Source organism: Polypterus senegalus, chromosome 8 (assembly GCF_016835505.1).
Source record: "Polypterus senegalus isolate Bchr_013 chromosome 8, ASM1683550v1, whole genome shotgun sequence".
Taxonomy (NCBI): Eukaryota; Metazoa; Chordata; class Cladistia; order Polypteriformes; family Polypteridae; genus Polypterus; species Polypterus senegalus.
In genome coordinates, this window is record NC_053161.1 from 145,217,123 (window position 1) to 145,229,997 (window position 12,875).

Sequence of the window (12,875 nt, forward strand, 5' to 3'; positions counted from 1 at the left end):
TAATAATAATAATAATAATAATAATAATAATAATGTGGTGGCCTGGCGCCCTACCTGGGGTTTGTTTCCTTTCTTGCACCCTCTGTTGGCTGGAATTGATTCCAGCAGACCCCTGTGACCCTGTAGTTAGGATATAGCGGATTGGAAACTGGATGGATGGATAATAATAATAATAATAATAAACAAACAACAACAAATAATAATAAACAAACAACCTCACAAACACACTTTTGGCTTGGATTATGAAAAAGCTACTGCTGTAAATAACAGACCGTAAGTTGGTGATACCGGTAAGGTGACAGCAAGATGGTGAGACTTGTCCAGATGGACCACAGGTTTACTTTTAAAGGCATTAACATTTAAATACAGCAGGTCCAGCCTGCTGTGTCCACCAAAGGAACATGCAGAATGGCTACTGTTTGGTCTGGATCGCACATTTAAGCTTTAATTATAATATACTCACTTTATTTCAGAATATCTTATTATGGAAGAAGATGATTTGCTGTGGTAACCCCTAACGGGAGCAGCCAAAAGAAGAAGAAGAAGATTTTAGAATATCTTATTGACATAAGACTCCAGATGTCTTGATTAGGACTGGATTTTATGGTCTTATGGCCTTTTCTATATTAAATCCCATTATGTGTAACCATCGTAAGGGGCTCCTCCCCCGTTTCTAGGGGCGTGCACTCCAGGGTCATGACCTTGAGTTCATCAGTACAATGGGATAAAAGGTCAGCATTTGCACCAAATCGGCAGATAAATCCTTTAATCACAAAAAGAAACACTGTTTTTTACTATTTGCTAACCTCTTGTCTGGGTTTTGGTTACTTTGTTTAGATTTTATTTGTTTTGTTTCACCTTTTTGCACGCATTTAACGGCTCGTCTCAAAAAATTGTTATCTGTTTCCTGCTGAGCCAGGACACCGGACACCTTTCCCCTCCATCTGATCATATCACATGTATCCCATCCAGCATTAAATAGCATCTGAAATTTAAAGTTTAAGCTGGTTCTCCTGAATACCCAACATGCCACAATGCCTGAACTCATCATAACTTGCAATCTAGGAGCTCCTAAAACTTAGAAAGCATTTGAGCCTGTCCAGTTGATAGCTCCTTTGGTGGTAGTGATCACAGTGCTACCAATTGACTACAGGAATATTTAATATATCCTACTTTACTTTCCTCTAAGTCTTTTACTTTCACAAATTTTGTGGATGTAAGACAGCCTTTGGATTCTCAGTGCTCACCATGAGACATATCTCAAGTTCACAGCTTGTCCGAAAGGCAATAGAGACGAATCAAAGCTCAGGTATGCAATGACAGCAGCGTAACCTCAATTTAAAAATCCATAATATAGCAACTTATAGTAACAAGCCACAGGCCAAGTCTTAACATTAATAATTAATAACAAAAAATAAGTCTATCAAAGGAAAACAAAAGAAAAGAGAGAGATTCTGTAAAAAGGATGCCACATAGCACACAGCCCGGAAGTACATTGAAATACATTTTAAAGAAATGAAACATGGAAAATAGCATAGAACAAGACTCAATTGCTTGCAACCTGCTGAAGATTCTGATATCTCTGAGTCCAGATTTTATAAATATAAGTTGCTTCAAGACAAGGGTATAAATGGCCTCATCGGCTCGGAAGGATACAAACTCATTGCGTGGGAGGCAGAGGTGACAGTGACCACACCATACTTTGTGGTTGAGATTTCCGAGTCAAAGGTGAAAGATAAAAATGTCACAGTCTGAGGGGGAAACTGGATCTTATGTGGCCATTAATCACAGGTTCTGTGCAGTAAGGCCCAAATGGAGTGTTCAGAAATTCTAATATTTTTATTGCTTAAGTAACTCTTATTTTTATGCTTCAGGTATTTTTTGGTGTACGAGTTCAGTAAAGTCTACAGGCCTGGCTTACACTCCATGTTGCACTTGTATCTTATAGGCTTGATTACATAACCCAAGCCCTCTGGTGGTACTTGGCACTAATTCTTAAGAATCTGACTAAAATATCAGTACATAAGGTCGAGAAGCAGAGAGCTCACAGATGCATTTGAGATTACCTTTTTCTCATAATCTCTTCATTGTTAGTACCCTGAAAACCTCTCAATAAAAAAAGAAAAACCAAAGCCCTGCTATAACGTCTTGACCTTCATGCAGATGGCTCCAAATCAGGCTTTTGTAGAAACTTCCTGAAGGTATCGAAGATTCTACAGCCCCAGGAGTCCTTCCTTTTCCAGCGTGAAATGTGACCCTTTTTTTAACATTCACAATGTATAAGTTTGGCAAATATCATCCCCAACCTCAGGCTGTGCCTTTAGATCAGAGACGAAGAAAGAAAAGTCAAAACAGGCAAGGAGCATGTCAGATCTTGCCCACTGCTCAAGAAAGATTTATTGTCATCTGATAACAGAATCCAAGCTTCGAGTATTACATTTCGTGCTCTCACTGTTTCAAAGCCGGAAGCTCCCAAATTTGGTCTTTCCTTTCTTGCATTGTTCCTTTCATTTAATTATTTCTGTAATCCTGAGCTAACAGGATTTTCTTTTGAGATAAGATATTGAGACAGCCTTTCCTGGCATCAATGGAGTCCCTAGTGGATAGCGGCTCCAGTCACAAAACCAACTGACAATACACAGGGATGAATTTTCCAACCTGCCCCCACATTTCTGCAATCTGAATATGATCAGGTTACAGAATGGCACTTGAGTGTCTTGTACAGCGGGTAGATTCCAGTGATTTGATCCCAAAATCAAGGCCTGACCTTCTGCGTGGAATACATAAGTAGAGGACTGTCCTTGGGCTGAGATGTCACAGACTCCCCCACCAAACGAAACTCCACATAAAGGGGACAGGACATATAACTAAACACATTAATATAATAAACAACATAAAACAAAGTGATATTCAAAACATTATTAACAACATAATACAAAATAATACTTACAAAAAATAAAAACAACAAATTAAATAGAAATTTGCCTAAGCCAGGGATAAAAACCTGGCTAAACCATGACATACAAGCATCAGTTTAGTATTCTTTTGAGTATTTGTCGCTTAATAATTTTCCTTTCTTATAATAACTTAATACATTTGATGCCCTTCAGGTTATCCCAAACATTCAACCTCTGTTATTTTTACATAAAAACATATGCCATATATATTGATTTAGTCACATGGGATAGCTGGTGGCAGTCAGGTTTTAGATGTGAAGCAATCTCTGGCTTTGGTTTTGTTAAATATTTTCTTTTTGCTAATTATTTTACCTGCATTGTTAATGTTTATTACCTTCTATTCACTCCTACCTTTGTAAGTGGGATTGTTCCTTTCTTTCGTTTAATGGACCCCAATTGCCCAGGTGTAATCTTTTGGGGGGCTTATCTTAGGCTACTTATATAAGGCTTACCTTTCATCAGTCTGGTTTTCATTATTGCTAAACTGTTTATGATGTTATTTGTTTAATTATTCCTTGTAATCAGTTTGGACTAGTATTCTTAATAAAATCTTCATGTGCTAATCATTTACTAAGCTATGGTTTGTTCTTTTTTGTTTGTTCTTCCAGAGAGCTCCATTTTCATTCATTCATAACAATTGTAACATGTTTATGAAGTTCAGCCCAAATTTGTTATGTTTAATTAAGCCATGGTTCCTCCCAGGCTTGTTTTAATTCCTTTTTTTTTTTAGGTCTTTTTTATTCAGTTTTTAATTTTTTAATTATTATTGTTAATAGTAATATTGTTATCCATGTTTATTCTTTGTATAATTCTGTATTTTTGTCAGTTTTGTTTACTGTTTTGTTTCTATATGTCACAATTTGTTCTAACAAGTTTCTTGTATTTTTTGGGTGGTTCCACAAGAAGCGGGGGCACCTGTCCAACTCCTGGCACTGCCCTGTAGAGTCTGAGAAGACAGGCAACTAAAAGTGGTACATGGTATGCGTTAGGTGTTGGGGAGTTTTCTTGTGTTTTTGATTATTGCTTTTATTGCTTTACTGTTTTTTAATACCTTATTGTTCTGTTTTTTCGACCACTCCATTTAGGCAGCTTCTTCTCTAGTTGCACATTTTTGACAGACATAAGTGGGATATTTAAGAATATATTTCTTACCTTAATTTTGAAGTGTATTTTTGCCCCAGTGTAGGCTGGAGCCTGTCAGTCCTGGTGGATCTCAGGGTACCTGTGTGTGCATCTAATCTGGCAAGACCGGTGGTCATTTTGAATGTTTTTAGTTTTTTACCATGGAGATATAACAGCTAGATGGGCCTTGTTTCAAAAAAGATCTAAATGGCACAAGATTAAGTGACATTGATACTCAGTCTTATTGGTTTCTTTACAGTGCCATGTTAATGTGCAACTGTATGCAACTCTGTTATATCTTCTAATGGGTAAGGGGTTCCATGGAAAAGACTAAAGGTATGGCAACACAGGGCAGGGAATTGTTCTAAAGTAAACTTTTTGATGTCAGGATCTAATCTGTGCCTTGCTTCTTGCTCCACTATTTTGGCTCTATTTGTTTTTCCTTCTTTTTTTTTTAATTATTAATTATTTCCAATTCGATGTGGAGCAAATAGTGTTAGGGTCTAATATGAAATCATGGCCCTCAGGTCTTGCAGCTTTTAGGGCTGCAGTTACCAGAGGAATATAAAATAGTCTCTATTACTATATCACCTTCGATCTGACATTAATTTGCCTCTATATGTTGCAGAGTAAGTCCATGAAATATTTTCTTAAGCTTTGCTTTTTTCATGGTTAACATTACATGATTTGTACTTTAGTTACATGCATTTACAGTTTGGAATGTAACACTTTATATCAGCTTTGACCTTTTCCTTCTGTTTATTTATCCCACACAGTGGGTTTTCATTTAGGCATTGTGGCAGTAAAGGGCGCTGTCGCTCCTCCAAACCCACAGTCAACACGCCCAGACCCCAGGTAAAAAGCACTAGAAATATTTTAATTTCTTTTCTTCTTAATAAAGTGCCCCAAAGCACCTCCACCACCATGAACAATACATAAATCAATAACACAATAAATCCTCCTCTCCACCCAGCAGCTCTGTCACACTTCCTTCCAACTCCGGCTCAACTTGCTGGGTTTCCCACAGTCCTTCAAACAGTCCTTGACCCGGACGTGCTCCTGTCCTTCAGTCCACATGATTCACTAGCACTTTCGGGTCGTTGAAGATTCATATTTTTCTCAGGCTATAGGGAAAATAGAAATCCCAGTGTCTCCCTGCAGCGTCCTCTGATGGCACCCACGGCACCCAGCAGGGTTGGGAAGTCGCACTCCTTCTCCTATGATGCTTATGCTGCAGGAGGACTCCATCTAGTGGCCTGGATGTACTGGCTGGGATAAGCTGCTGGCCATCTCTCTCAGCATTTAACTTGATTAGTTTTTTGCTATGTAGCTGCTTCCACTGTATGTTTTTTCTTTCTTTTGTATTTCTCTGTAAAGGTTCAGACCTCAATTTTGTTCAATATTGTTTAATTAAGTCTATATATGTCTTAAATTTAACTTTTTAATTAACCCTGAGCATGACATGGGCTTGGAAGTCTATGTAAATATGGTTAATCCTGAGCCAGACTCTGGGTGAAGTGTAATGATATACTTTACAGTGTTAAGCCTGAATTACTCTCTATACAGTATTCTTCTGCCATCTAGTGGATGAAATAACATCATGCTGCAAAAAGTCATGAATATTTTTATGTGTTCTGCCACTTTATTGTATGATACCTCATCAATATTTATGAGTGGGGAAGGGCTTTCAACCAAAAATACAATTGCAAACAAAAAACTGTAAATCCAGTTTTTAAACAAAGCAATACTGATGATTATGTAAACTGACATGGACAGTGAAATTGACATCCTTTTTGGCAGATTCTGACCTTCCAAGTTTCAGTAATGCTCGTATTTGGTATCGACTTCATACTTCTTCTTCTTCTTCTTTCGGCTGCTTCCGTTAGGGGATATACTAAGAATCCTTCACCTCCTTGTTGAATATGTATGGGTAACCTCAATCTAAAGATGTCTGTTGATCACAATTATCTGGATTATTTATGATTTGTTGACAATCTGCTATGCCAAGCAGTGTCAGAAAAGTCACAGTAAACCATTTGCTTGTTGTAGTTGCTGCAGATGACATGTGGGTGTTTTTCAGTCTCCTGATACTACAAGACATGGTGGGAAAACCAATCCAGAGAGGATGCTGGTTCACAAAGTAGTTTTACCAGACACCTATTTTTCACTCATTATGAAATACCTGCTTTTCACTTATAATGATGACTATGATGAAGCCTATCACCAAGCACAAAAACTGTACAAATTATGGAATGTGTATCAGGTGACAATCAAAAATGTTCAGATGTGAAAGCTGGCATGGATACAGTATATTGCATCCAAATGTGCATGATTTGGTATCAAGTTCTACATGCTGGGCAAAGTAAGCGCTGGGTACCTGGAAATGTATGCAAACAACACTGCAAAAAGGTTTGGGGCAGCCACCCCATATACTTCAAAAGTTGGCTGAAAAAAGGCTAACGTTGAAACAATGTTCTTTATGGACATTAGTCCAAAACAGAACTGGCATAACAGACAAAACATAGTGGTTTTAAAGCCAGACAGGGACAATTACGTCATCTGGGCAGGAACTGGAAATGATGCAATCAGACCAGGAACCAGAACTGATGTCATTTGTCCCAGAACCGGAAGTGACGTCATCAGGTCCAGACGGATTTCCCATGGTTGGTCTGCAGAGAAAAAAGAGAAAGGATCAGTGCACTCTGCCACCCCCTGGTCCGGCATGGAATGATCCTCTTTTGAGCCCTTCAGCTGCTTTCCATGCGCACGTGTGTGATAGTACATATAGTACATAGTACAAATAGTACATGGAGCTCAGCAACAAGAAGGATGGCAATTACAGTCAATACAGCATTGCTACACCATCTGGACTGTCACTGGTGGATCCTTTACTTGATCAAGGTTGTTGTATAATGATGGACATTTTCTACACCTCACCTGAATTGTTTGAGATTTTACTTCAGATGAAAACTGATGCATATGGCACTGTACTACTGAACCATTGTGATATGCCTGGTGACTCAGGTTGCGTGAACATGTCAAGATGCAGTGAGGTGCAGTAGCTGTGCATAATAAAGGCAAAATGATTGTGATCAAGTGGGAGGACAAGAGAGAAGCTATCCTCCTAAGCATTGTTCACAATGCAGTAAAGTAGTTGTCAAAGTCTGTGTCAAAGGAAATGTGGATGTCACTAAGCCTTGCGCTGTGGTGGGCTACAATAACAGAATGGGCAGTGTTAGTTGTGCAGGTCAAGCAGGCCCGCACCTGGGATCAACCATGACACTTGTCAGGGCAGGGGCCCGAGCTAGATAGAAGCCCACCCTTTTTCGAGTTTTTTTTTTTATACGGACATATTTGAAACACGAAAGGGGCCCGAACTCTGTCAGCTGCCTGGGGCCCAGAACTTCCTAGGTGCGGGCCTGGGTCATGCACAAACAACAGGAAAAATATTACATAAAAATCTCTCAACACCTGCTCAAACAGGGCCTATGTGCATTGGTGCCTGTTTTAAGATGTATCACATTAAACGCATACACTAAAGCTGCATCAGCACAGCAGAGGATGCTAGACATACCATTCCCACTAAATGTATATTGATGTTTTGGTATTTGCATGTTTCTGTTACACATAATGTAACAATTTTGTGCTGTTGAAAAAAAGAGTGCCTTTGTTTGTTTGTTTGTTTGTTTTTCCAGGCGTAAACATAATGTAACAGAAGCTCCTAGCTCTTATATATTTATTGATGGTTCAGTTGTGTGGTGCTGGCCTTTTCATTTAATAATATCTTAACATCTGAAGGGAGGGAGAACCACAACAGCAGTGAGAGTTTACCAGTTTGGGACAGCAGCTTTCAGGATATCCCTGGTAATATTTATTATTCAGCAATCATGTGACAGGGGCAGTACGAAGATGTTTTTATATTGCCCATAATTAATAGGAATGCTCAACGGTTAAGAAACAAAAAAGGGGCAAACATGTCAAAAATTATGAAACACAGAATGGCAGATGAATAAAATTGTGAAGGTTCCAAAAGGCAATAGGCTGCGGAAAAAATAAACTGCTAAAATTAAAAAATGAAAAGTTAATAACTGAAGTCTGACCTAGTAGCCTGGAGGCAAAGTGCTGAAGCACTGTGAAAATTCACATTGTTCCTTTTCTAATTTCCCCCAGTCTACTTCTATCCCATGAATGGTTTACTCAAGCCTGGAAACTCAGTAATAGATGAGAATAGGGACAAACAGCACTTGAAGGAAGGGAGCCAGGGACCTAACACCATAGAACACTTGTATTAACACCTATGATTCTGCGCATTTTAAAATTATTTTTGGGTTTCTTGGTTAGTTTCACTTACTCTATGTTGGTTTTTGGGTTTCATTGATTTAAGTTTGTATATTCTGCATTTTGTTTATGTAGCTTCATCTAGACTTCACGTGACCACAACAGCCACACTGATGACGTAATGTTTGGTTGCACTGTACATAAATACCATGGTGCTGACACACAGAATTATCCTTCAGTGGATAAGAAAAGCTTTCTTCCAGTTTCATGGTAGGTTAGCCTGAAATGTTCAAGCAGTGTCGTTCATCTTCAGTTTATGACTATCCTTTTCAAGTTGTCCTTTCAGACTTGATACTCTTATTTCCTTTCAGCTTAGGCTCTGTCTTTTATTTTGCATTTTTACATAGTTAACATCTCACAAATATTCTTTCACACAACATTCTTCAAGTACTCGTATTTGTGATCACAAAACCTGCACATTTCCCCAAATGAAACAAACAAATATGATAGGTTCTGACTCTGCACCAAATATCCTTTCAACAATTGTTTGTCATTCATATAGAAGCTTTAATTCTTTATAGATTAAAAATTCATTTCAACAATGTTGTATGTCCAATTCATAGGGACAAAAGAGTTAATGTCAGAGCTGTGTGAACTGTAATTGTAAGGTCTAATGTGTGTTTCACTCTTTATGAGAATGAAAACTAAAGAGTGTTAAGTGAAGACGAGTGAACAAAAGACTCTGTGGGCTGTTTTGTAACCATAGACTCTCTAGAACTGAATATTGATGGCTCAGATATGTGCTTCTCTTTTATGTACAATACATTGTATAGAAACAGCTCAGAAAGAAACATTCATGAACTCTGTTATCTGAAGCCATTAATTCCTAGTCATTGTAGTGATTGTAACTCCATGTGTTCCAGTTGCAGTGATTTAAAGTTATGAAACCAATCCAAGAAGCAGCTGCTATACTTAAAAAGAGAATCAATCACAAGATCATAAACTTTTATTACCTCAGATAGGATCATCTGGAATTCATCATTCAGCATCTTAGAATCAGCCAGTTAACAGCAACTCTTTAAACCGTGAGAGGAATGAGTTTTCACCATATCCAATCTATTATATCTAGCCCATTCATTTGTTGACTTTCCTCAGTACAATTCTTTTGTTAGGCCACGCTCCTACACACACTCATGTGCTATATCTCAACAGGGTTCCACCCCCCAATTTTTTTTTTTTTCATGTCTTATGTTACCAGTGTGGATTATTTACTTTCCATATGTTAAGGTGTATTAAGCAATGCTCCTTGAATTTTGTGGGTGGTTCCCCCAAGGGGACTACCCTCAGCCCTATAAAAGCTGAGGAAAACCCACAGTCCCTTGTGATTCATTGTGAATGCGCTCGGTGACTTGGTGAGTTTTTGCTATGATTTTTCTGGTGTTTTCATGTTTTGAGGCATTGTTTGCCTTGGCAACTCCTTTTGCCTTTTGTGCTCTTTGGTAGCTTTGATTATTACAGAGCTTTTTTTCTTAAATAAATCATTTTATCTGCGGTGAGCTGGCACCCTGCCCAAGGTTTGTTTCCTGCCTTGCACCCTGTGTTGGCTGGGATTGGCTCCAGCAGACCCCCGTGACCCTGTAGTTAGGATATAGCAGGTTGGATAATGGATGGATGGATGGATCATTTTATTCATAAAAATTTCCCTTTTTGTGTCACTAGCCAAGGTTGGCAGTTTCCTCCCTCTAGGTGGTATTTTTGAGTCATTGTTTGGATTTTTATACTTGGGAACATTCTAGTTCATAACACCATGCTCACACCAGGTGCCTGAGTTGCCCAATTTTAGAGGCTTACTTCAGCATTTTTTTCCTCACGAGTTTTTCCCTTTTATGCACATTCCTGAAATGAAGATTTGAATCAGTTAGTTAATATCATTATGGATTACTTATGGAATGAGAAAAAATAATTATTGTTTATTTTTATTTCACTGTAGCACCTTTTAGTTTTTGTTATGGGTGCCGTCATTTTGTGAATTACAGATTGCCAGGTACTGGACTCCAGAAGTCACATTGAGGTGATGTCATTAGAGTGATAGTTGATAAGCTATGCTTCAATTATATTCACTGCCCATGTCTGATTACTTCTTAGTGTAATATAAAGGGTTTCAAGTTTTGATTTCAAGGCAGTAAATTCAAAATGTTGTACTGACTTGAATTTGTAATCAAGCCCCATGTTTTGACATCTGCTAGTCGCAGGGAAGCTGCCTACCACATTTCGTGAAGATGGGGCCATAAATAAGAAAGTTCAACATGGCGGACGTTGTCGACCGTTATGACCGTTACGTGTAGAATTTCGAAATGAAACCTGCTTAACTTACGTAAGTAAGCTGTAAGGAATGAGCCTGCCAAATTTCAGCCTTCTACCTACACGGGAAGTTAGAGAATTAGTGATGAGTCAGTGAGTGAGTGAGTGAGTGAGGGCTTTGCCTTTTATTAGTATAGATAGAGGCAGAACTTGTAAAGCCTTCAAGAGCTTGCATCATCAAACTGGGTACTTAATGAGGTCCTAAAGGAGCTTTAAAACTGTTTGAAGTTGGGAGGCTTGCTGCTGGGGCTTATTACCTAAATATGTAATGCATTTGGAAATAAAGGACCAACATTACCCAATCAACCGTATTAAGTGGTAAACTCTATGGTGTCCTGGATAATGGAGTATCTATCGGGCAGACCACAGTTTGTGAGACTTAAGAAGTGTGTGAGCAACACTGGAGCACCACAAGGAACAGTCCCTTCTCCTTTTCTCTTAACTCGGTACTCCTCGGACTATGAATATAACACCAATTCATGTCACTTGCAGAAATTCTCAGATGATTCTGCACTTATGGGGGGTGTATGACAAGGGGAGGAGACAGAGCCTAGGAGTCAGGTGAAGAAATGTGTTTATTGCTGTAGAAATAATTGTCTGCATCTTAAAATCAACAAAACCAAGGAACTTGCTATTGACATTCACCACACCAAAGAAACTCTATGTCCGGTCACTATTCAAGAAGTGGATTTAAAGGTGGTGTACTCCTACAGGTACTTGGGTGTCGACATTACTGACAGGTTGAACTCATCTCGGAACACAGAGGAACCACATAAGAAAGGACAGAGCAGGCTATTTGCCTTAGCAAACTGCAATCCTTTAATGTGGGAGGAAGCATCCTTCACATCTTCTATAACTCTGTGATAGCCAATGCAATATAATACACTGTGGTGTGCTGATCTGGTAACATCACTTCAAGAGACACCCACCAAATGAATAAGCTATTTGAAAGGGCAAGCTCAGTTTTAGGGTGCACTCTGGACCCCCTGGAGGTAGTAGCGAAAGAGAGAATTAAAGTATAACTGAATGCCATTATGAACAATGCTGCACATCCCCTCTCCCCCACATTAACACTTAGGACTTTCAGGCAACAAATCATTCAGAAATAGTGTGTGAAGAAATGCTACTGGAGCTCCTTTAAACCAACTGCAAAATGCCTCATATCTATTTATCTAATTGCAATGTCTGTACACCAGCTACACAAATCACAAAACACTGGCAAAAACTGTAGACAAAAAAACAAAATAAAGTCTAATTTCCTTTCTCTGTGTCTCTAGAATCTAGAAAATGCTTTTCATTGTTTCTGTAAGGATATAGGCATGTGGTAGTGATGTCACATGCCACAACGTCAATTAATCAGGCGACTGGCAGCAGCAATGTGGCAATAACCATACTCAAACACAAGAAATTATTGTTGCCAGTAAGAAACAAAATAGTGAAGTGTCAAGTAATTACAAAACTGTTAATAATACTGTATCTGTTTTGTACAAAATACATATTAGGCAATATTTCACAACATAAATGCTTAATTCCTTGCATGTGATCTTAACATGTAATGATGAAGTTGTAAAGGCCAACAGACTTAAACAATTGAAAGAAAACAGGAATGTTAAACAAAAAAGTAAAAAAAATAAAGCAAAATAATGGAAAAATGCAGGCATGAATGGAAATTTTGCTACAAATACAGGCGAAAACAACAGAAAAAGTCTGGTAGTTCCACAAAAAATTAAATAAAAATATTAATTTATAATGGATGCTAAAACCTTGGCTCATCATATAAATTTGCCCAATTCATCAGATGACCATTCTTAATTATGTTACTACCAGTAATGGTGTACTGCACGATAACGTGCAGTGATTACCCTTGACTTGAGCGTTGAGTTTTCATCCTCTTTCTCTGTTTAGCAATTGTTTGCTCTGAGGGTGCTGCGCTTGTTACTTCCTGAGCAGCTCATCTTTTCTCCACCCTAGTGGCCTGCTGCTTCTCTTCTTTCATCTGCACCTTTTCACGTTAAAACTGATTAAGTTAGTTTTTGCGTTGCAATTACTTAGTATGTTTTCTTTTATTTTTCACTTAAGTGCCAATCTGCCCTGAAGAATGATTAGCGAAGGTGGTAGGGAATGAGAAAGGCGACCATACGCATGCGCCGCACGGCC